The 23,485-nt window shown below is 40.7% G+C and overlaps 1 pseudogene; it reads left to right on the top strand.

Annotated features, from left to right (window-relative positions):
* Window positions 1-1,780: 1,780 nt before the first annotated feature.
* On the top strand, window positions 1,781-19,419 carry LOC144382817 (cleavage and polyadenylation specificity factor subunit 7-like; annotated as a pseudogene).
* Window positions 19,420-23,485: the final 4,066 nt, after the last annotated feature.

The raw sequence follows: 23,485 nt of genomic DNA, 5'->3' as shown, positions 1-23,485 counted from the left end.
CTTGCCACTCTCCTGTGTGCACACGCCCATGAGGATGCTGCCATTCACACTGAACTGAACTTCCTCTATATAATGGGGATAATAAATTCCCCATGGAACTGAATAAAATGAAATAATGTATGCACTTAGCACAGTGCCTGGCACAGGGTGGTTGCTGAATGTGCTTGAAAACACATACACATTCTCTGCATGTGATCATGAAACAATACAGTTTTAATGGCATTTCATTTTGCATGGAAGCCAGAGATCTATGAAATTTCAGCTTGTTGAGCCTCCCTGAGTGCGAGTAGACACTTGGGTTAATTGTTCCATTTTGGTAGTAAGTGAAGAATTATCATGTTAGGACCAAAAAAATAAGGTGGCAATTGACTTTCCTTGGTTGCTCCAGAGGGTAAAGAAAAGCAAGTGAGTGGACCTTACAGACGGGCAGACTCCAACAATATTTAGAGGGAGAAGTCCAGTTTTTAGATGTTTGCTAAGGAAATAAAGGTTACTGAACATGTCCAAACTGACTGGAGGGACCACCTGACAGAAAACAGCCTCCCGTACTGGGAAAGACACCAGGCTACAATGTTCTGATCCAGATTCTTGGCCAAGTTTCTCTCGGTTTTTTGTAGGTTAGGAAGAACAGTCTATTTCCTCCCTGGGTAATTTCAGGACATCCCAACCTTGAAATCTATGTGAATTATGCTTGATCCAAGACTGTTCTTCTTCAAAAGCCACTTTTCCCATTTGTCTTTCCCTGCACCTTTTGAGGGAGGAGCCGTGTTGAGCATCTGCTCCCGGATTTCTGTCCTGTCCTCTAGCGATGACGAACACCCCCGTGCCTGCGGGGGCGGGAGGCTTGGCTCTCCTTTTAGAAATTCCCTTCTGTGCTTCGCTAATCACACCCTCGGTACATTTTACATCTTATTTTTAGGAGCAAAGTATAAAGACTCCTAGCACCAACAGCAGTTTCTTTGGCAACCTGCATCGCCCCCTTGCTTGTCCAGCTGTGCAGATTTAAATTCTAAAAGAGGCCGTTTACATCATGTAAAGGAGATCCACAGTGAAGGTGCTTTTTAAATGAAGGTTTTGTTCTGAGTTAAGTGGGAACTAGCTTGGAATTAGGTTGGGGGGTGGGTGGGTGAATAAAAGAAACAGAACCTTTACTTAGTACTAGAACTGTTATAAAGTCCCAGGTGTTCACAGCCATGCCCTAGTTGCCCTGATTTTTTTCCCACAGGGCATCATTTTAGACACAAAAATAGCACTTTAAACCAATGAAAACTAGGTTTGAATATTTATATCAGAGGAGTTTAGTGATAAGCTCCCCTTCCCTCTATTAAATATAAGTTCATCAAAGGCAGGGGACACATTTTATCCATCTTAGCATCCTCAATACTTTACAAAATACTTACATACAGGTGACCTTTAGGATATACTTATTGAATTGAACTAATAATAAGGGCAGTTCTTCAAATTATAACCTCTAACATCCCAGAAAAATTCACCCTGACACTGGATTTAAAGTGTTACTGAATCACAAATTTGGAAGACTCCTAGTTCTAAGGAGGCACGAGAGGGGAGCCAAGGTGCCCTCTCTGTATCTCCATCCCCCCCACCATGCCTGTCCCAGCAGCTGCTCCACTCATGTCAGCATCCCCTTATTTGGCTCTGTAGATAATTGGGGGATCTGTGTAATCTTTTCTGGTAGAAAGGGTTGAGGCTGGGGAGATGACATCATAACAGGTGCTGGCTTTAGGAGGAAGTCCAGCCCAGTGCCCGCCTGAAAGAAGGCATGACCAAGGCCACAGTCAGTGACAAGAATGCCTACCATGCTCCTTCAGGCAGCACAAACACAGAAGAAGCCCAGAGAAGCTCCAAGGCAGAAGGCTTCCTCACCATTTCCGCCCTTGGGTAACCCCAGAGGACGAGAGTTTGTCCTTTACCCATCACTGGAATCATGGCTCCTTCTCAGCATTTCTCCAGTGGTAAGAGCTCTTTAGGATACTTAAGTATACAATTTTTTTTTATTAAATGTAAAGGAATAAATTCAGCAGATGGTATATACTAATTAGATGATTTCCCAGCCCTTAATCCCATCGATCGACTTGGCATGTGTTTTTGGTAGAAATGACTTCTGCGTCACTTCTACCTCTCCTATAGCCGCTCAGCCCTGAGACTGTTTCACCAAGGGCTGTTGGAACACTGAAGAAGCAAGGCTGGCTTTCTCCCCGTCTTTTTCTCTTCAGCTGAAATGATTACTGATTCTCTTAGTCAGCTTACTAACAGCTACCTGGAATTTTTCACACAGAATTTCTGGAAAGTAAAGTTCCTCTTCTCCTGGGAAAATTCTACCAACACCGAATCCCTTCTGTTGTTGCTCCTCTGAAATTCTTTATCCAAATGCCCCAGATTTCCTGACAACTCCAGATTGACTCATTGTCTTACCTGATGAATGTCAACATGTGTAGTGGAGGACTTCAGCCCACTCACATTTATTTTAACCACCAACCCATTTAGTCATATTCCTGACTTTTTATTTTAAATTCTCTTTTTCTTGATTTGCTATTTGCTGTTGTTTCTCCATCTTTCCTGACTTGTACTGGATAACCAGGTTTTCTTTTTCTGTCCCTCTATAGCATGGACATTTTTTCTGCTATGGGCCAGACAATACATATTTTAGGCTCAGGAGGCCATACGGTCTCTGTCACAGCTCCTCAGTTTTGACATTATAGTGTGGAAGCAGCCAGAGACAATATATACATGAGTGAACAGGGCTGTGTTTCAGTAAAACGTTTACAAAAACAAGCAGCAGGCCAGATTTGGCCTGGGGCTGCCATTTACCAGCGCTTGTTGGAGAGGATTAAAAGTTCTACATCCTTCATTTTAAACATTTATGTTGCCTTGCAACAATAGAATATACATTCAATTTCTATGACAGGTAATCTAAACAATATAACTTAAACAAGATAGTTTATTTCTCTAATTATATGTGAGTAGTCAGGGGCTGCTTTGACAGCACCAGTCTCTGGACCCTGGATTCCGTCTTACTGGTCCTCATCACTAAGGTGTCGCCCTCAACCCTACCTACATCCTCATCCACGTTTCAGCCCGTGGACAAGGGGAAGTGGAAGTGGAGGGCATGCTTCTTCTCTTCAGGGGACAGGCTGGGAGATGCGCGGACCAGTTCTGTCTGCATCCCCCTTTTTTTTTTTTTTTTAAAGATTTTTTATTTATTTATTTGAGAGAGAGAGAATGAGAGAGAGCAAGCACATGAGAGGGGGGAGGGTCAGAGGGAGAAGCAGACTCCCTGCCGAGCAGGGAGCCCGATGCGGGACTCGATCCAGGGACTCCAGGATCATGACCTGAGCCGAAGGCAGTCGCTTAACCAACTGAGCCACCCAGGCGCCCTGTCTGCATCCCTTTTAACAGTAGTTTATCCTAGGTCACAGCTGGCTTATTGGGGGCCTGGGATATGTAGGCAAACTGGTGGGCCTGTAGTCAGCTACAAATCCTATACTATAGAAGATGGGAGGATAGATGTTGGGGAGCATCTGACAATCTCTACTACAACTAAAACTTTGATTTTTTGATTTGCTTCAAGGATGGATTACAATCTATAACCGTCATCCAGTCAAAACAAAACCTTTAGCATGTATTTATTGAGCACATTTAAAATCCAGCCATGGGGGCGCCTGGGTGGCTCAGATGGTTAAGCATCTGCCTTCGGCTGAGGTCATGATCCCAGGGTCCTGGGATCGAGCCCCACATCAGGCTCCTGGCTCAGCAAGGCGCCTGCTTCTCCCTCTTCCTTCTGCCTCTCTCCCTGCTCATGCTCTCTCTCTCTCTCTCTCTCTGTATCTCTGTGTCTCAAATGAATAAATAAAAAAAAAATCTTAAAAAATAAAAAAAATAAAAAAAATAAAATCCAGCTATGTTTGTAATGCTGTCATCTCCCTAGATTCAGTTTCTTCAGGCTCCCAGATGAGTTTTTGGTGCTCCACACCCCCTTTTTTTCCTTCACCCCTTTTTTAATAGATGTGACTGCTTTATTGATGATTATTTTCTAAGATCTGACCTCCAAACTTTCAGGACAATTATTCTGCATCTTTCTTCTTTTTTTCATGAAGAAAGAAGCAGAAGCACAGGGGAATGACTTACTGTTTCCACTTAGAAAGACCTGGGTTTTAATTACTGTAATTTACATGAGAGTTTTGTGTTTAGTTGTGGACACCATGAGATGAAATACCTGTTAATGTGACATGACACCAAGGGAAGGAACAGCTCTCTGCAGACAACATGTCAGTGAATTAATTCCCTGCGGTTATAACTGTTCTGAGAACCTCAGTCAACAGCCCCCTTTGTGAATAATTTTCCATTCGTATGTACGGGTGTCTGACAGTTTGTTTACATGAACGTTGGGAAGAAGAGCCAAAATTATTTGGCTTGGCGTCAAAAACTGTCTCTATTTTTGTTGTCTGCAGTGCTCTGATTCAGTGCATTTTAATAAGTTTTTAACAATGCATGAATTTGAGTCAGAGGAGCTAGAGGAAAGGCTGGGATGACACGCTCTTATTACAGGACATAAAGGGATGACACGTCATCTCTTGTTCCCCAGGCCAACAGTCCTTAAATCAATGCCCCTTCTCCTTTGGAACTGAATTGTTCTCATTAGGCCTGGGCACAAGCAACTTGGCATAACTTGGTGTTTTCCTTTAAGAGGTTTTAAATCTGAAGTCATTCTTGAGTTCATTCCCAAGTTCTATCTCACCCAGATTTTATCTACTTTCTATAGGGTCTGGGCTTTGGAAGACTTCTTTCCTACACAGCCATTAGAGGTTTGTACTTGATTATATAGGGTTATATCTTGATCCAAGGAAGGCAGACAAGATATGCAGTATTTTTCTTTTAGAGTCTGGGATAATCCTTTTTTCTACATGCTCTCCTCCTGTTGTTTGGCTTACAACGTTGAACTGACAGTGAAACTAAACTAAAATTTGAAAACATTAGAATATATTAATTTTTTTTTCTTAAGTGAAAAAGTAATTTGGACTCTCTCATGGAAGTCCTATATCAGGGAAAAACCAGTATATTTAAGCTGCCTGAATTTCTTCCTGTTGCTGGAGGGAGAGTTTGAATTCTAAGTTGCTGAAATGGAAAAGCTGCTATCTGGGGGCCCATAACCAATTTCTGCATTTTAAAATGGAAACTGGAATCTATTCTGTGGGCAGGCCTTTGCTAGGTTCTGCATTGATGTAAAGCAAATAACTCCACATTAATTTTGGGAGCACTGAACCACTGAAATAGCACAAATATAGATGCCTCAGCCTGAGATGTTTTCATTCAGTTTAGAAATAGGAATTGGCTATGTCTTTAGCAAGACTGTGTCCTTGCAGAAAAAAATGCCTTTTTTCTAAATATATATTGGACTGTGTCCCAAAAGAGTAGTTATTTAGGACTGAATAACCTACTTTTTAGTTAATATGTTGCTCATTAATTATACTGTGATTGCCCTGCAGTAGAGTGGGTGGGGCATCAGACTACACTGTGTTTCCCCGCTGTCAGTCACACTGGGGTGGATAAAAGAAAGGTGGGCTTTGGAATGATAGAAGGAGAACTCTCTCTGAATGGCTGAGAGGTGTGGGAAACTAGGCTCTTAGGAGAAAGGACATGGAATATGCTATTTGTGGGATATAAGCAGGTTCCTGTAAATAGTGACAGATCAGGAGAAATGACCTGTAGGGGGCCTCTGTGAGTATGGTGCATGAGTTCTACCTAGCTTTTTTAGCTCAGAATTTCCCAAATGTATTCAAAATAAAGAATTCTGTTGCATAACACTTGTTAATATGCCACAGAATACTTTCTGAAGAATATACGTGGGAAATGGTGTTAGCCAGACTTCCTCCTAGCATGCATCAAAATCACCTGGATGAATTGTTGGAACACAAATTGCTGACTCTACTCCCTAAGTTTCAGATTCAGTAGGTCTGGGGTGGGCCTGAGGATTTGCACTTCTAACAACTCCCTGGGTGCATGCTGCTGCTGCTAGGTCCAGGAGCCACACTCTGAGAATGAATCACAGACTGAAAGGGTCTGATCTATTCTTTCTCTTCAAGAGGTATAGTCATTGTAATAAAGGCCAAATATTAAAAGCCCACAGCTAACAGCATACTCAATGGTAAAAAACTAAAAACTTCTCCTCTAATGTCAGGAACAAGGCAAGGATGCCCACTTTTGCCACTTTCATTCAACACAGTATATTGGAAAGTCCTAGCCAGAGCAATTAGACAAGAAAACGAATAAAAACACATCCAAATCGGGAAGGAAGAAGTAATAGTATCCCTGTTTGCAGATAACATGATCTTACTATATATAGAAAACCCTACAGACTCCACAAGAAAACTGTTAGAACTAATAAACTCTTTCAGTAATGTTGCAGGATACAAAATCAACATACAAAATTCACTTGTGTTTCTATACATGAGCAAAAACAATCTGAAAGGGAAACTGAAAAAATTCAATTTATAATAGCACCAAAAAGAATAAAATACTTAGGAATAAGTTTAACCAAGGAGGTGAAAGACCTGCATGCTGAAACTACAAAGAATTAATGGAAGAAATTAAAGAAGACACAAATGGAAAGACACCCTGTGTTCATGGATTGGAAGACTTAATATTGTTAAAATATCATGGCTATCCAAAATGATCTACAGATTCAATGCAGTCCTTATCACAACTCCACTGGAATTTTTTACATAAATAGAAAAAATAATTCTGCAATTCATATGGAACCACAAAAGACCATGAATGTGCAAATCAGTCTTGAGAAAGAAGAACAAAACCAGAGGCACCATACTTTTTTATTTCAAAATATATTACAAAGCAACTGTAACCAAAACAATATGATACTGGCGTAAAGATAGACCTATAGATCAATGAGACAGAATAGAGAGCCCAAAAATAAATCCATGCATGTATGATTAACTGATCTTCAATGAGAGTGCCAAGAATACACAATGGGAAATGGACAGTTTTGTCAAACTGCAAAATAGTGTGGCCACTATGGAAAACAGTATGAAGATTCCTCACTTCTGCATATTTATTCAAAAGAATTGAAATCAGAATCTTGAAGAGATACTAGCACTTCCATGTTCATTGCCGCACTATTCACAAAATGTGGAAACAACCTAAATGGCATTCAGTGGATGAAAGGATAAAGAAAATGTGGTATATACCTACAATGGAATATTATTCAGCCTTTAAAAAGAAGGAAATTCTGCAATACGCAACAACATGGATGAACCTAGAGGGCAATATGCTAAGTGAAATAAGCCAATCATGGAAGACAAATACTGCATGATTCCACTTATATTAGTTATCTAAAATAGTCAAATTCATGGACTCAAAGAGTAGAATGGTGGTTGCCAGGCACTGGGAATTACTAATTAACAGGCATAAATTTGCAGTTAAGCAAAACAAATAAGCTCTAGAGATCCGCTGTACAACATTGTGCCTATAGTCATTAAAAATTTAAGAGAGTAGATCTCATGTTAAGTGTTCTTACCACAATAATTTAAAAAAAAAAAAAAGGACCACTTTCTTACACCATACACAACAATAAACTCAGCATGGATTAAAGACTTGAATGTGAGACCTGAAACCATAAAACTCCTAGATAAAACATAGGCAGTAATCTCTTTGACATTGACCTTAACAACACTTATCTAGGTGTGTCTCCTCAGGCAAAAGAAACAAAAGTAAAAATAAACTGTCAGGACTATACCAGAATAAAAATTGTTTGCGTGGCAAAGGAAACCATCAACAAAACAAAAAGGCAACCTACTGAATGGAAGAAGATATTTGCAAATGATATAACCAATAAGAGGTTAATATCCAAAATATATAAAGAACTTACACAACTCAACACCAAAAAAACCCCCAAATAAGTAGATTAAAAATGGGCAGAGGACCTGAATAAACATTTCTCCAAAGAAGACATACAGAAGGCCAACAGACACGTGAGATGTTCAACATCACTAATCATCAAAGTTATGCAAATCAAAACCACAATGAGATATCACCTTATACCAGATAAAATGGCTAGTATCAAAAATACAAGAAACTACAAGTGTTGGTGAGGATGTGGAGAAAAAGGAACCTTTGTGCATTATTGGTGGGAATGTAATTTGGTGCAGCCACTGTGGAAAATAGTATGGAGGTTCCTCAAAAAAATTAAAAATAGAAATCCCCTATGATCCAGTAGTTCCACTATTGGGTATTTGTCAAAGAAAACTAAAACACTATTTCAAAAAGATATATGCACCCCTATGTTTATTACAGCATTATTTACAATAGCCAAGACATGGAAGCAATGCAAGTTTTGATCTATAGATGAATGATAAAGAAGATGTGGTATATATATACAGTGGAGTATTACTCAGCCATAAGAAAGAATGAGATCTTTCCCTTTGTAACAACATGGATGGACTTAGAGGGTATTATGCTCAGTAAAATAAGTCAGAGAAAGACAAATACCATATGATTTGACTTATATGTTGAATCTAAAAAAGAAAAAAATGAACAAACAAAACAAGCAGAAATAGACCCATAAATAAAGAGAACAAACTGGTGGTTGCCAGAGGGGAGGGGGGTGGGAGATAGGAAAATGGCTGAGCTGGAGGTACAGGCTTCCAGTTATGGAGTATGTAAATCACAGGGATGAAAAGTACATAGTAGGGAATATAGTCAGTGGTATCGTAATAGCGTTGTATGGTGACAGATGGTAGCTACACTTGTGATGAACACAGCATAAAGTATAGGGTTGTAGAATCACTATGTTGTACACCTGAAACTAATGTAACATTAGGCATCAACTATACTTCAGTTAAAAAAAAAAAAAGAGGTAGTCATTGAACTCCTACCATGAGCGGGCCATACAGGGTTTACTCTGCCCCGGTAACACAAAGGCACACTGAAAAAGAAGATTCCAGAGACAAAAATCTGAGTCCCTCCTTAGTTACAGCAAGGTAATTTTAAAAATTAATAAACGCCTATATTATCCAAGCTTACTGGCTATTTTGACCATTTTACAATTCAATGGTGTTTTTGTTTCAAAGTGTAAAATAATTGAAAGGAGTTTTACTCATTAATATTAGCTATAGTGACTTTTCAGCACTCTTGCCACCTTAAAAGTTGGGTATGCTGGTGTATGTTATCACAGCAGTTCAACATCTAGTCAATTAAATTTGAAGAAACCCAGTTAGCCAGTAGGCAATTTGGACTGCGTAACAATAAACAACTGGTTTTGTTGATTGCTTCAGCTGAAGTAGAAACACTTCAATTTGTATGACAGCTTTACATTTCTGCTTTCCAGTAATTATAATCTCTGTTTAGCCAATACTTCCAAAGGAAATACTGTGAAATGTTCTGAATTGGTATCTCATTTGCAATATATTATTATCTTCATTATATTTACCTGAAATAAAGAATTAGCAAAAACAAAACCAAAGTACAGCAGAATAGATGAGCTGTGTATCCCCAGCCAAAGTTCATCTGGAGAAGTTAAATATGCACACGATAACTATTTCTGCAATGTGTGGGGCAATTAGAAAGTGATATGCATTATCAGCCCACAAATTCAGATGTGCTTCACTCCAAGTTACTTGAGGCGTTGCCTCACAGCATTCCTGCAGATAGTGATAAACTTCAAGAATATGTCGGAACCATGTTAACCAAAGAGGGTCCTAGAGCCCAGACCTCCTGATTCCAGCTTATATTTCCTTAAGTGTGCAGTGTAGTGCTTCTGTGTTGTCTAATACTGTAGCCACCAGCCTCAAGTGATTACTGAGCACTTGAAATGTGGCTAGTATGAATTGAGATGTGCTGTGAGTGTAAAATCCACACCTGATTCAAAGACAATATGAAAAAAAAAGTGTAAAATATCTCATAAATAAGGTTTATATTGATTACATACATTGAAATAATATTTTAGGTATTTAGGTTTAAATAAAATATTAAAATTTAAAAAAAAAAGAATATGTCAAGTTCACTCATTCTGTGTTTCAAAGACTTAGGGAACCAGCCAGCCAGCCATCTTCTTGTAATGTGCATCTTAATGACTGTGGTGGCCCCGAACTTGTGCTGGCCAGATACCCAGCTGTGATGACCATAATTGACTCTGGCCCTAATAGCCACCCCTCTGAATATACCACTGCCCAGGCACCAACGTCACAATTCCCACAGGCTGCCCCCAGGCAGTAACTGAGCATGGTGAGGTACAAATGTGTCCCTATTCCTGTGAAACTCAAGACTCCTTCGATGGGTAGTTTGGCTCAAGAACTCCCCGTCGGCCTGGCTGAATGTCTCTTGGAACTGTACTACAATCCGAGACTCTTACTACCCAACCTCACCTTCCTGTCTGCTTCCACAGGAGTTGGACCTTTGTTTCCATCTGAAGGCTCTTCCTGCCTAGTCCTGCCCTCCCCTCCTCATCCTTCACAGCCATTACCCTCTCTTGCACATCCAACCCCATCTTGGAATCTGCTTCTCAGAGGACCTGAACTCACAAAGACAATGATTTTCATACTATCACACAAGATAAAATCAAGATGTTTATGAATGAATTTTAAATAATGGGGAAAGAGGGGCATCCGGGTGGCTCAGTTGGTTAAGCATCTACCTTGGGCTCAGGTCATGATCTCAGGGTCTTGGAATCGAGTCCCACATTGGGCTCCCTGCTCGGGGTGGGGGGCGGCATCTGCTTCTCCCTCTCACTCACCCCCCTCCCCCCACTCATGCCCGTTCTCCCTCTCTCTCAAATAAATAAATAAAATCTTTAAAATAAATAAATAAGGAAAAAAATGTTGGACCTAGAGTAAACAAACAAAATCTGAAAGTTTACTAGTTTTCTTGTCAGTTTCACAAATTAGCTATAAAACCAGTTGATATTTTCTGATGTTACTTCCTTTATATTTGGCATGTCAAAAATATCCACAGCAGCACATTACTATGATGAAAAGTCTGGCTTCTCCTGATACACACCCTCTCTTATTCAAAGATTGATGCAGAGATATTGAAACTCTCATGTAAAAATTGATAGGTTTTGATTAATACATTTTAGATCATCATATTGTTTCTGCTTAAAAGTGTTTCCTGTTAGAAAAATCATTATGAAAGGTTTAGAACTTTATTTATTTGTTTATTTGTTTATTTATTTTTAAGTAAGCTCTATGCCCAGAATGAGGCTTGAACTCATGACCCTGAGATCAAGAGTACCATGCTCTACTGGCCGAGCCAGCCAGGCACCGTTAGAACATTATTTTTTAAAAAAATAAAAATCAGGGGCGCCTGGGTGGCTCAGTCAGTTAAGCATCAGACTCTTGGTTTCAGCTCAGGTCATGATCTCAGGGTCATGAGATTGAGCCCCACATGGGGCTCCACGCTCAGTGTGGAACCTGCTTGAGATTCTCTCCCTGTCCCTGTTCCTCCCCCTCTGCCCCTTTGCCCACTTGCACTTGCTCTCACTCTCAAATAAATAAATAAATAAATACAATCTTTAAAAAAATAAAAATCACCACCTAGTTTCAGCACCCAAAGATACATGATAACCAGTTATCATTTCAGTATGCTTTTGTCTCTATCTTTTTTATGCCTTATATTTATGTCTACCCAGATGAGATAATACTATATATAAATTTAGTATCCTGCTTTTCCCTCATGGTATTAAACTTTTTTTCTAGAATACTCCTAATGGCTGCATAGTATTTCATTGTGCGTTATCCTGTTATTCCACTATCCTACTATTTACTTAACTCTTTCCTTATTGTTGGGATTCAGATAATTTCTAATTTGTTGGCTATTATAAACAGTCTATAATGAATATCTTTGTTCGTAAAACTTTAGTCTGCATTTGAAGAGTTTCCCCCTTTATCTAGATCCCTAGAAGTCCTTTCTGACTTCCTGATAAGCCTACAGCTGAGAAAAACCAACAGGCTTATTCCCTACAACCACACAACACGGTAGAGGAATACAGTCCTACCAATCAGAAGACTCACTATTCCACTAACTACCTTAGTGCCCTAAGCAAGTCTCTTTACTTCTGAGTACACAGGTGTAAAATCAGGGAGTTGAATTAGATAATCTCTGTCATTCATGATTCTGTTACTCTCCTTTCTCCAACTCATATAACTTAGTATTTTCTTGTGTTTTTAAATTACTTTGGGCTTCTAAGTATTAAGAAGTATATTATAGCTAGGTGAACCTGCTCACCAACCTTCTAATACTAACCCAAGGCAAAATATTGTTCACTTGTTAGATTATATTAAAATGTCACATTTAAAATTTTTCTTTCACGTTCTCTAAATTTAAATCTGGCTCAGTCTTAATTTATGTTTTTGAAGATTTATTTATTTATTTATTTTAGAGAGAGAGAGAGAGAGAGAAGGAGACAGAGCTCGAGAGTAGGGGAGGGGCAGAGGGAGGGCGTCTTGAATGAGACTCCATGCTGAGCACAGAGCCAGACCTGGGGCTTGATCCCAGGACCCATGAGATCATGACCTGAGCCAAAACCAAGAGCCGGATGCTTACCAACTGAGCCACCCAGGTGCCCCTCAGTCTTCATTTATAAAAGACTATATCAAGGGACACCCTGGTGGCTCAGTGGATTAAGTGACTGGCTCTTGGTTTCCACTCAGGTCATGATCTCAGGGTTGTGAGATCAAGCCCTGCATCGGGTCATGATCTCAGGGAGCCGGCTTAAGATTCTCTTTCTCTCTCCCCACTAAACAACAACAACAAAAAAGATTATATTAAGTGTTTCTTTGTGCATGACCTTGTGCTAGGAACTGAATTACAAAGATGTTATTTTCAACATCAAGGAATTTCTAGTGGAAAACCACAGCCGTGAGGACAAGGAACATCTAAACAACCAGTCTGAATCTCACTGCCTGCCTGGCGCTGATGGCCTATCCGGGGGTGGCAGGAAAGGAGAGCTCAGAGGAGTTCTGAGTTTGGAGAGCCTGGAGCCAGTGCGATCTTGCACTCCTAAGAGAGAAGATAATGTAGACAAAATGAGATTCTGGAGGCTTTCAAATGAAGTGGTAAGGCTTGGGTCTACAGAGAGAGAATATTTCAAGATCTGAGATGTAAATCAGGAAAGATTTTTTTCCTGATAAAGGTGGAAACAGAGACATCTGATGTACAGATCGAAAGTAAGTCAGATACAAACTCTAACAGATGAACATAATTCAGGCAAAGCGGGTCTTAGCAAATGGCTGTGCAAATAAGTGATGGGAGTTAGCATGGAGAACTAAGGCTCAGCGCGCGGACACACTGAAGTGCTTACATGAGAAAATGCAATTACTTTCAATTGCACTAGACCTAATTAGGTCCCCTTACTGCTTTTAATAACACTTGCTCTGTATGAAATATAGTGGTTCTGGCTATTTGCTCACTCATATTGTGAGCTTTATCTGGCTTTGTTACTGGACCCCCAAGACCAGGTTCTTGAGTCTCAATGTCATGGAAATGAACGTGAGACAAAGAAAGCAGGTGGGGTTTATTAGAGATAGCTTATATACAGGGAGCCGATGAGAAAGAGGAATGTCACTCCCTGAAGGGGTAGCTTGCTAGGCTTGTAAAGGCACTTTTCCAAAGGGTGAGGGGCTGTGGGTGGGGAAGCGTCCTTCAGTCCCACGGTCATTATCTTGTGGCTGTTACTTTTTAGTGGACACAAGAGAGTCACAGGATGCCTTTGTGGTCGATGTTCTTTAGGGCTCCTGGAAAATAGAAATACTTGTGCAAGCAGGCTTTGAATTGTTACTTCTTATTTTGCCCAGACAACCATTACTCCCTGGTGGCTGTTATCTGTCATTTGTTCTCTTTCCCAGGAGGTATTTGTCTCTAAGCCTATGGAGATTTTAACCCTTGCCTCAGACCAGCGACTTTACAGGAGTTAAGTCCATCTTGCTTTCCCTATATTGTCTCAGCTTTGCTATCAAGAACTTTCTGTGGGGCTTGGGTAATATTTGTAGGAAAAATATTGCCTCCTCCTAAATGGACTTGAGGTAAAGAGAGTGAAATGTACTACAATTTTGAGAATGCCAGTAGTACCAAGAATCAGCTAATGCTAAGCTAGGATATGTTTTCCAAATGAGGATATTTTAATAGGCTAACTGTGCCCAGCATACTATGTTACCCAGATATGAACTTTAGGAACTTGAAATTCTAGCGCAGAAGAGCCTTAGTTTGAGCTCCCCTAAAAGCAAAGTGTGAGATAAGAACTGGGGTGTGGTAGTTGAATTGGGAGCAGGAATGAGGCTGCTGAGACAGGGAGACAGAACAGGAGAAAGAATAACACATGGTGACTTTCTGAGCAAAAAAGAGGCCAAAACAGGGAGACTTTTTACTGCTGTGGTCATCGGACACTCGGTCCCACTACAGACCCTCAAAGGAACCATGGAGAATGTGTCTCAGCGTTATCCCACTAAAGGACAGGGAGGCTGGGGGATTCACTCCCTAACTTCTTCCTCGTTCCTTGAAGTCTGTCCCCTAAGGCATTAATTTCCCCCACACTTCTGGATCACATCTATGTGGACCAAAAAGACTTTGGAGGAAGTCCTAAAGCAGAAAGCAGAGCGATCCCCTGGCGCATGCCTGAGGTGAGACGTGGGCCGTTTACAGGGACGGTCCACTAACCAGCTCCCATGTCCCATCCTGAGGTCTGAGGGGTGGAGAGCCATGGTCTCCAGCCTGTGGAGGACAGCCACCATTGACTCAGTGCACCCACTGCCACTCTCATTAGTGTGTTCCTTCTTGTCTTAGTGAAGGGTCCCTCTTCCTGGGCAATGCAGTCATTGGTTAGGTTCTCTGGTGTCCTTCAGTAAACCAGTTCGAACATGCCCTTCTGGCTCTTCTCTCCATACTTGGCCCAAGCAGTTGTGGCATTTCTGCCTCGTTTATTGTAAGCTCTTGTCATATCAACCACCCAAGAACCCAGCTAGCAACGTATTAAGGGTCCTTAACCAGGAAGTTAAATCCTGCATCATGGGAAGGTGCTTCCAGGTCAATAAATGCTTCCCTACAGAACTTCGTGTTCCACTCCCTCTACCCAGCACCCTCAAGATCTACCCCCACACACATCTCTAGGTTCCTCCCAGGACATATTAGTAAGATCCTGCAGTTCTTCCAGAAGTGTGCTGTCTGCTCCCGCAGCAGGGACTGCTTGGGCTATGCCAAGAGCTGACCCTAATTTTTCATCTGATGGCGATGGTGGAAGGTGTGGGTAGACCCGGAAAATGATGAGCATCATCTGACTTCCTCCTCAGGTAAAGGCTTCGTGTCATCTGTTGGCAAACGGGGGCTGCTCTTCTCTAGCAAGATGGAGGGGAATGTTTCTTCCCACTCTGAAGAATCTAGGGCTTCAGAATTCTCAGGTACATCCACGAAATATGCCATCCCCTGCCTCAACATCCTATACCTTCCTTATAAGGGCTCTGATCTCACCAAAAGGAAACCTGTCAATGACGAGCAGTCTCCTTACTAGCACATCTGTCACCCACCAGTTGATAAGCAGCTCTGTAATGCTGCCATGAACACTTTCTGGGCTTCACAGCATGCCCTGAATTGATAGTTAGACCATTCTCTTTCTTCCAGGTTTTTAGAGCAGATAATAAAAGTCAGTCGACTCCACCATCCTCATACTTACCCTCATAAGTACTGTGGAAGTCAGTGCTTTCCCCTTCTACCTAAACCTCATGCCAGTCCTCCACTAGTGAGATTCTTAGCATTTATGAGGATGAGCTCACCAGAGGTTCTCTCCATGGCACACACCACCGGCACGGGGGTCCTTGCTTTCATCTCACCAGTTTCAGTGTCCCATCCTGAGGGTCTGCCTTTTCCAGCACTTCCATTTCCAACTGTCTTGCCTTGGGTTCCCCTAAACCCACATACCAATTGAGCCAACTTCCACAGCTTCTGAGAAAGCACTAAGAAAAGCAGAGAGACACCATGCGTACACTTGAGGTAGGATGTCCATACACGTGGAATTGTTCGTATGACTACTGAAATCAGGCAGGCCAGGAGTGTGGCTCAGGGCACTCCAGCTGTCTGCGACAAGACATTAGTGAACTAGAGGGAACTCAGGAAAACTGACAGACATTTTAGAGCCTTGGATAATCAACCCATTCCCCAAAACCATCAAATCAAGAATAGATTTAAAATTCATTAAAATAACTTCTTTAGTCAAAACCTGAGGTATGCCAATGATTTAAAGCTAAGACCCATGGAGAAAAGTGTTTTACTTTCCCAGGGACCAAAAACAAACAAACAAACAAAAGCCCCCCAAAACACCTGAAAGACATTTTAGAATAAACTACAAAGAGGGGACAGTGATTGTTCCATCTGAGTGGGATGAAAAAGAACAGGAAATGACTGGAAGATACCAGGCAACGCTTTACTTCTGAGGTAAAGTCGGGAAGCTAGGAGTCGATGTATTTAAGATTATTTTGGATACAGTTTTACCCAGAAGGCCCTGCCATTGGCGGAAGCACCTTTTGTGGTGTCGTGCATGGGAAGTCCTGCACAGAGGGGCAAAACATTCATAGCATCTAAAGTCTATGAATCTAGAGTCTTATTCAAGGTAGGGAAGGCCTTGTTCTCTCACCCCCAGCAAACCTCAGGTGGGAGCAGCAGAAAGTTGTGCAAGAAAAGCAGCAACACCATCTGTCCAGGGAGCTGTCTACCTGGGACTCAATGTAGGGATGTTTGCTTTACACATAACTAGAAAAGAAATAACTTCCAGCTGGCTTCAGCTCTGTTAGGATAGGAGACATGTTAGAATTGGCTAATTGCTGTAACAAACCACCCCAAATCTCAATGGCTTACACTCACACAAAAGGTTTCATTCTTGCTCATCTCATAATGCCATCAATTTGGCAGGGACTCAGGGGCCCCAGCTTCTTTCATATTGTGGCTCCTCTGTCCCCTGAGCCTTGGAGTCCTCCACTAGATCCTTTGCCTCCATCAAACCCGAGTGCAGAGGGAGAGAGAGAGAAGGATGAGGGAGGGTGGAGGACCACCTGGGAGGTGGAGACCTGGAGGCCTACATGACTTCTGTCTGCATTCTTTCACCCAGAACTAGTCACATGGTCCCACCTAGACATGGGTCTGGGAAAAGTAGTCTTCCTGTGAGCCCAGGAGGGAAATGAAAGAGTCCAGTGAATACAGAGAAATGTCTCTGCCACAACTGTATTCTATATATAATTGCACTAAATGATGTCCACCAGAGAAAAGATTACCACTGACATAATCCTAAAAACTCAATTCTTTACACATTTCTAATTTTGGTTAAGAAATCACTTAAACTGATGCTCTTATCATTTCTCCCTGACGGCTGACTAGAACTTATTTTCTGGGCTTTCCTCCCTAAGCTCTGTCAATTTCTGCCCAAATGTCACTTCTCAGTGAGGCCTATCCTGAGCATCCCATTTAAAATTGCAACCCATCCATCTCATTTTATCACTCTAACTCTGCCCTATTTTTCCCCAAGGCATGTATCATAATCTCACTTAATACATTATTTATTATATTTCTTTTTTATGGAATGCCTTCCCTCCTTGAAATTTAAGCTCTAATAGGGCAGGTGCTTTTATCTGATTTGATCACTGAGGTATCCTAATGCCTACAACTGTTCCTGGCACATAGTAGGCATAATGAATGAACAAATGAACAGGGAGCTGCAGGCATTCATCAAGAAGGAACCCAGAAACAGATCTGTACACCCACATTCATGGTAGCATTATTCACAATAGCCAAAATATGGAAACAACCCAAATGTCTATGGAGGGATGAATGGATAAACAAAATGTGGTATATACAATCAATGGAATATTATGCAGCCTTAAGAAGGAAGGAAAGGCTCCAGCAATCCCACTTCTGGGTATATAGCCAAAGGAACTGAAAGCAGGGTCTTGAAGAAATATCTGCACAGGGGCACCTGGGTGGCTCAGTCGTTAAGCGTCTGCCTTCGGCTCAGGGCATGATCCCAGGGTCCTGGGATCTAGCCCCACACCGGGCTCCCTGCTTGGCGGGAAGCCTGCTTCTCCCTCTCCCCTTCCCCCTGCTTATGTTCCCTCTCTCGCTGTGTCTCTCTCTGTCAAATAAATAAATAAAATCTTAAAAAAAAAAAAGAAATATCTGCACAACCATGTGCATAGCAGTACCATTCACAGTAGCCAAGAGGTGAAAGCAATCCACATGTCCATTGACTAATGAATGGAAAAACACATGTGTATACATACAATGGGTTATTATTCGGCCTTAAAAAAAGAAGGAAATCCTTTTTCATGCTACCATGTGCATGAACCTTGAGAACATTATGCTAAGTGAAATAAGCCACTCTCTGGGCTCTCAATCTTCCTTTTAGAGCCATATCAGAAGGAATGAACTTGATTGATATTTATGCTGACAAAGAGTTCAATCAGAACCTGGAGTTCAGCAATACAGCTCAGATTGACCTGTATGATGATGTGTTGATGGCCACCTCACAGCCCTCAGATGACAGGAGCAGCAACACGGAGTCACCTCCTACTGTTTGCCAGGAGCCATCTCCAAGCCCAGCAAAAAGACCCCTGCAATTCTGCATACCTACAGTGGCCTACGAAATAGGTGAACTATGTGGGCAACTTCTCCTGGTGGACCACAGACCAGCAGCAGATCCAGGTCATTCACTTCATAGGAATCTATGATGTGATAGAGTTGAAATTTGCAGAGAATGGAGCAAATGGCCAATCTCAAGGGTATGCTGAGGTGGTAAAATCTTCTGAAAACTCTGTTCACAAATTGTTGGAACTCCTCCCAAGGAAAGTTCTTTTTTTTTTTTTTTTAAGATTTTATTTATTTATTTGAGAGAGAGAGAATGAGAGATAGAGAGCACGAGAGGGAAGAGGGTCAGAGGGAGAAGCAGACTCCCTGCTGAGCAGGGAGCCCGATGTGGGACTCGATCCCGGGACTCCAGGATAATGACCTGAGCTGAAGGCAGTCGCTTAACCAACTGACCCACCCAGGTGCCCCCAAGGAAAGTTCTTAATGGAGAAAAAGTGGACGTGAGGCCAACCACCTGGTAGAACCTGTCACAGTTTGAGGTATAGTCTCAGAAATGTGTATCTGAGTCTCAAGAAGGGGGATATCTCCATGGAACCACTCCTGAGATTCTAGTGCTTCTGCTGATAGATAGACCACACCCTCAGAACCTTGTACCCTCATCTACCTGGGAGGTAGGCCCCACATATGCTGCCCCACTTCAGTTGCCCTCCTTCAGCCCTTCACCTGTTGGATCTGCCCCCACCCCCAATTCCATCCCCACCACCTCCCTCCTCAAGCTTTGGAGTCCCTCCTTTTCCCCCTGATACCCACTGCAAGCATCTCATGCCTTTTTAAAATGCAGAGACAACCAAGTAAGGTGATAGTTTAAGGAAAAAAATATAGAATGTGAGAAAAACCATTTACCTGGGGAATTTTTTCTCCCCATTTTTTGTTTTGTTTTTACTCAATTATACAATTTTTAGTTTTAATTCCTGACAGCAAACAAGGGAAAAAAGGGCCTTGTTCCCCATGTTGTCAGTGATTCGTCTTTCTGATAAGTTGAAAACTGTGTAATAAATTTGATGATGCTGTCAATCTTTTATACTGCCTTGCATTTTTTTTCCTTTTGCAACAAAATATTTTTAAATAATAAAATAGGGTTGTGATCTGTTAAAAACTAAGAACAATAACACAAATATTATATGATTCCACTTATTGAAGTATCTAACGTAGTCAAATTCATAGACACGGAAGTGGAATGGTATTTACCAGGGACTGGGGGAGAGGAGAATGAGGAGTTAGTGTTTAATGGGTATAGAGTTTGAATTTGAGAAGATGAAAATGCTCTTCACTGGCTTGACTCCCACTAAGAATGGACATGGTTCAGGAGGGTGCAAGTTTGGTTCATTTCAATAGGATACTGGTCACCTTGCCCAATATTGATATATGATGTGTGACCTTATATTATGCATTTCTGTATACTTTACAAAGTGTCCTTCTGATTGTGACAAGAAAGTTAAAGTGGACCGAACATTTCTCTGAAGGAGCCAGCTCAAAGTCTCTGCCACTGGCCACACTGAATAATATAAACTTAAATATCCATAATTCCCTTGGTGAAACTCAGAGAGAGAGGGACAGAAAAAGAGAAAAGAGGAAAAGATTTCCTTTACAGAAAAATAATATATATAGGAGAAAATAATAAGTATAGAAGAAATGGTTTAATGAGAAATGACCATTTTGCAACCCTTATTTAATAATTGATTCAAGCAAGGATAAACAGAGGATGCTAATACCATTCAGTGAAAGTTTGTTGGAGAAGAAGATAGTTATGTTATTCAAATTATCACCCCACAAGACTCTTTTTTAATTAAAAAGAGGGAAAAGATGTTTACAGTGAAGATATCTGACAGACACACCTTAACCAAGTCATCAAACTTTCTCAGTAATAACAGAACAATTAACATTCTACACCTCTTTCTCATAAGCTACAAAAGAAAATAGTATCATCTCTGTAGTATTCTTGCCAAAATGTTTAACTTGAATCTAATCATAGGACCAACACAGAATTCTGGTACATTCTACAAGACAACAGCTCAGATTTCAAAATGTCAATGTCAGGAAACTATTCTATGTTAAAGAGGACTAAAGAGACATTAACAGTCATACAGGATGCATAAATCTGGATTTCATCTTGGATTTTTAAAATATATGTAAATGCCATTTGGAGAGTAAATGGAAACTTGAATATGGACTGTATGTTAGATGATATTATCAAGTCAATGTTAAATTTTTGTAAATGATAACGGGTGGAATGTTACTGAGAGTGTCATTTGGAGCGGAGTGTCATGATATTTGCAACTTATTTTTATTTTTTATTTTTTTAAGATTTTATTTATTCATTTTGAGAGAGTAAGAGAGAGAGAGAGAGTGAGAGAGCACAAGCCAGGAGGATGAGCAGAGGGAGCAGGAGAAGCAGACTCCCCATGGAGCCCAATGCGGGACTTGATCCCATGACCCTGAAATCATAACCTGAGCTGAAGGCACCTGCTTAACTGACTGAGCCACCCAGGTGCCGCTATAACTTATTTTTAAATGATTAATAAGGTATATATTTTTATGTATTATATGTAACATATAAAAGTTATATGCATATGTAAATATAAATAGAGACAGAGACAGAGAATAGAAATAATGACCAACCTAGTAAAAATAAGCATCTCTAGTGCCCAAACTGTTGTCTTGAAAGAATATTTTTCACTAAAAGAAACTGGAGTTTCTAGAAAAAAATGGCTGATTCCAGGTCTGTGGCAGAAAATGACAAGATAAGCCTGAAATATCTTGTCTACCAAATACCAAGGAAATTATTAGACTGCTAGGGTCACCTCAAAAAATTTCAGGAGACAACATAAAGAAGTTTTCACTGGTCAAAGATGAGACAAGTGGAGCTTCAATCATGATAATAGTAATTTTGATGGATTGAAACAAATTAAATATGTTTACATCTATGAGGTCATAATGATATGTATATATGTGTGTGTGCATATATAATATGTATATACGTATATATGTATTTATGTATGTATATTTATATATATCTATATAAAGAATTGATCACCTTCAGAATGTGATAGGAATCAATTCATTACCTTGAAAAACGATTTAAATAAAAACAAAGAGGGGCGCCTCAGTGGCTCAGTCTGTTGAGCATCATTTCAGCTCGGTCATGATCTCATGGGTCCTGAGATTGTGCCCCCACCAGGCTCCGTGCTCCACTGGGAGTTTGCTTGAGATTCTCTCACTCTGCCCCGCTCACTCTCTCTGTCTCTCTCTAAAATAAATAAATAAATATTTAAAATAAATAAATAAATAAAAACAAAGATCCTGCTTTCCTATATAAACTATACCACTGGGTGGCCAAATAAGAGATTAGGGGAAGTATCTCTTTATTAGTAGTATTTAACAAATGAAATAGAAATTATTAAAATTAGGATATGTCCATTTTGTAAAGGAAATGAACTACTAGGTATAGGCAGTAATCGTCAGTGGCTGTTAACAGCACTCTGAGGGAGACAACCAGATGTGCCTCCTATACAACTGCCCAAGACCTCCTACGCTCTTGCCTAAAGGATCAAACGTGAGACTGATCCAGTCCCTGGATCCAGAGGCCAATTCGCAGGAAATAGGACAGAGGAACATGTTGAATTATACCATGAGTTTGTAATCAGCAAAATTCAAGCTATGGGAAACTCTGCCAGTCAAAGGACCCAAAAGTAAGAAAAAGAGATGATTAGATTAAAACTTAAAAGACATCTTTTTTTTTTTTAATGGGAAAGCTAAATTATAATGTCTAGAAACATTTTATCACACTGGGGGATGAAACTATTTGCAAAGCAGCAATTACTATAAAAGTAATTGGGGAAGACAGTGTTCATCATTGGGATGAGTCTCATGGAAAGGGGCTCCTGAAGTGGAAGGCAAAGGTTTATATTTTCACCCGGGTTGTAGTTACGAAGGTGTTCACATTTATGAAAATTCATTGCCATATTTCCTTTTGTGTAGTTTTCTATATCTTTATTTTACTCCAAAAAAAAAAAACCCCCACATGTTTTAAAAGAGAGAAAGATACTTAGGAGACACAATAACAAATATAATATGTAGACCTTGTTTGGATCCTGAACAAGCCAATTATAAAATATCTCTGAGATAATCAGGAAAATTAGAACGTTGACTAGATCTTTGATGACATTTGGGATTATTGTTTAATTAAAGATGTGGTAATACTACTGTGTGTTTTAGAAAAAGAGTCCTTATTATTTAAAGATACATACTGGAATATTTTAGATAATATTTGAGATTTACTTTAATCCATTGAGGGTAGAAATGGCAGGTAGGGATATAAATGAAACACATTGGCCAATGTTGCTAATTGGTGAGACTGGTTTCAGAGTACATGTGGGTTCATTATATTATTCCCTCAACTTTTTTTTAAAGATTTTATTTATTTATTTGACACAGAGAGAGAGAGCACAAGCAGGGGGAGCGGCAGGCAGAGGGAGAGGGAGAAGTGAGCTCCCTGCTCAGCAGGGAGCCTGACGTGGGGCTCTATCCCAGGACCCTGAGATCATGACCTGGGCCAGAAGCAGACGCTTAACCGGCTGAGCCACCCAAGCACCCCATCCCTCAACTTTTTTTAATTAATTTTTTTAAAGATTTTATTTTATTTATTTGACAGAGAGTGAGCAGGAGCAGGGGAAAGGGCAGAGGGAGAGGGAGAAACAGACTCCCCACTGAGCAGGGAGCCCAATGTGGGGCTCAATCCCAGGACTCTGGGATCATGACCTGAGCCAAAGGCAGATGCTTAACCAACTGAGCCACCCAGGCACCCCCATTCTCTCAACTTTTGTGCATATTTGAAATTTTC

The sequence above is a fragment of the Halichoerus grypus genome, chromosome 8, assembly GCF_964656455.1.
Source record: "Halichoerus grypus chromosome 8, mHalGry1.hap1.1, whole genome shotgun sequence".
NCBI lineage: Eukaryota > Metazoa > Chordata > Mammalia > Carnivora > Phocidae > Halichoerus > Halichoerus grypus.
Note: the sequence above shows the minus strand (reverse complement) of the source record. Positions and strands in the feature narration are given on the sequence as shown.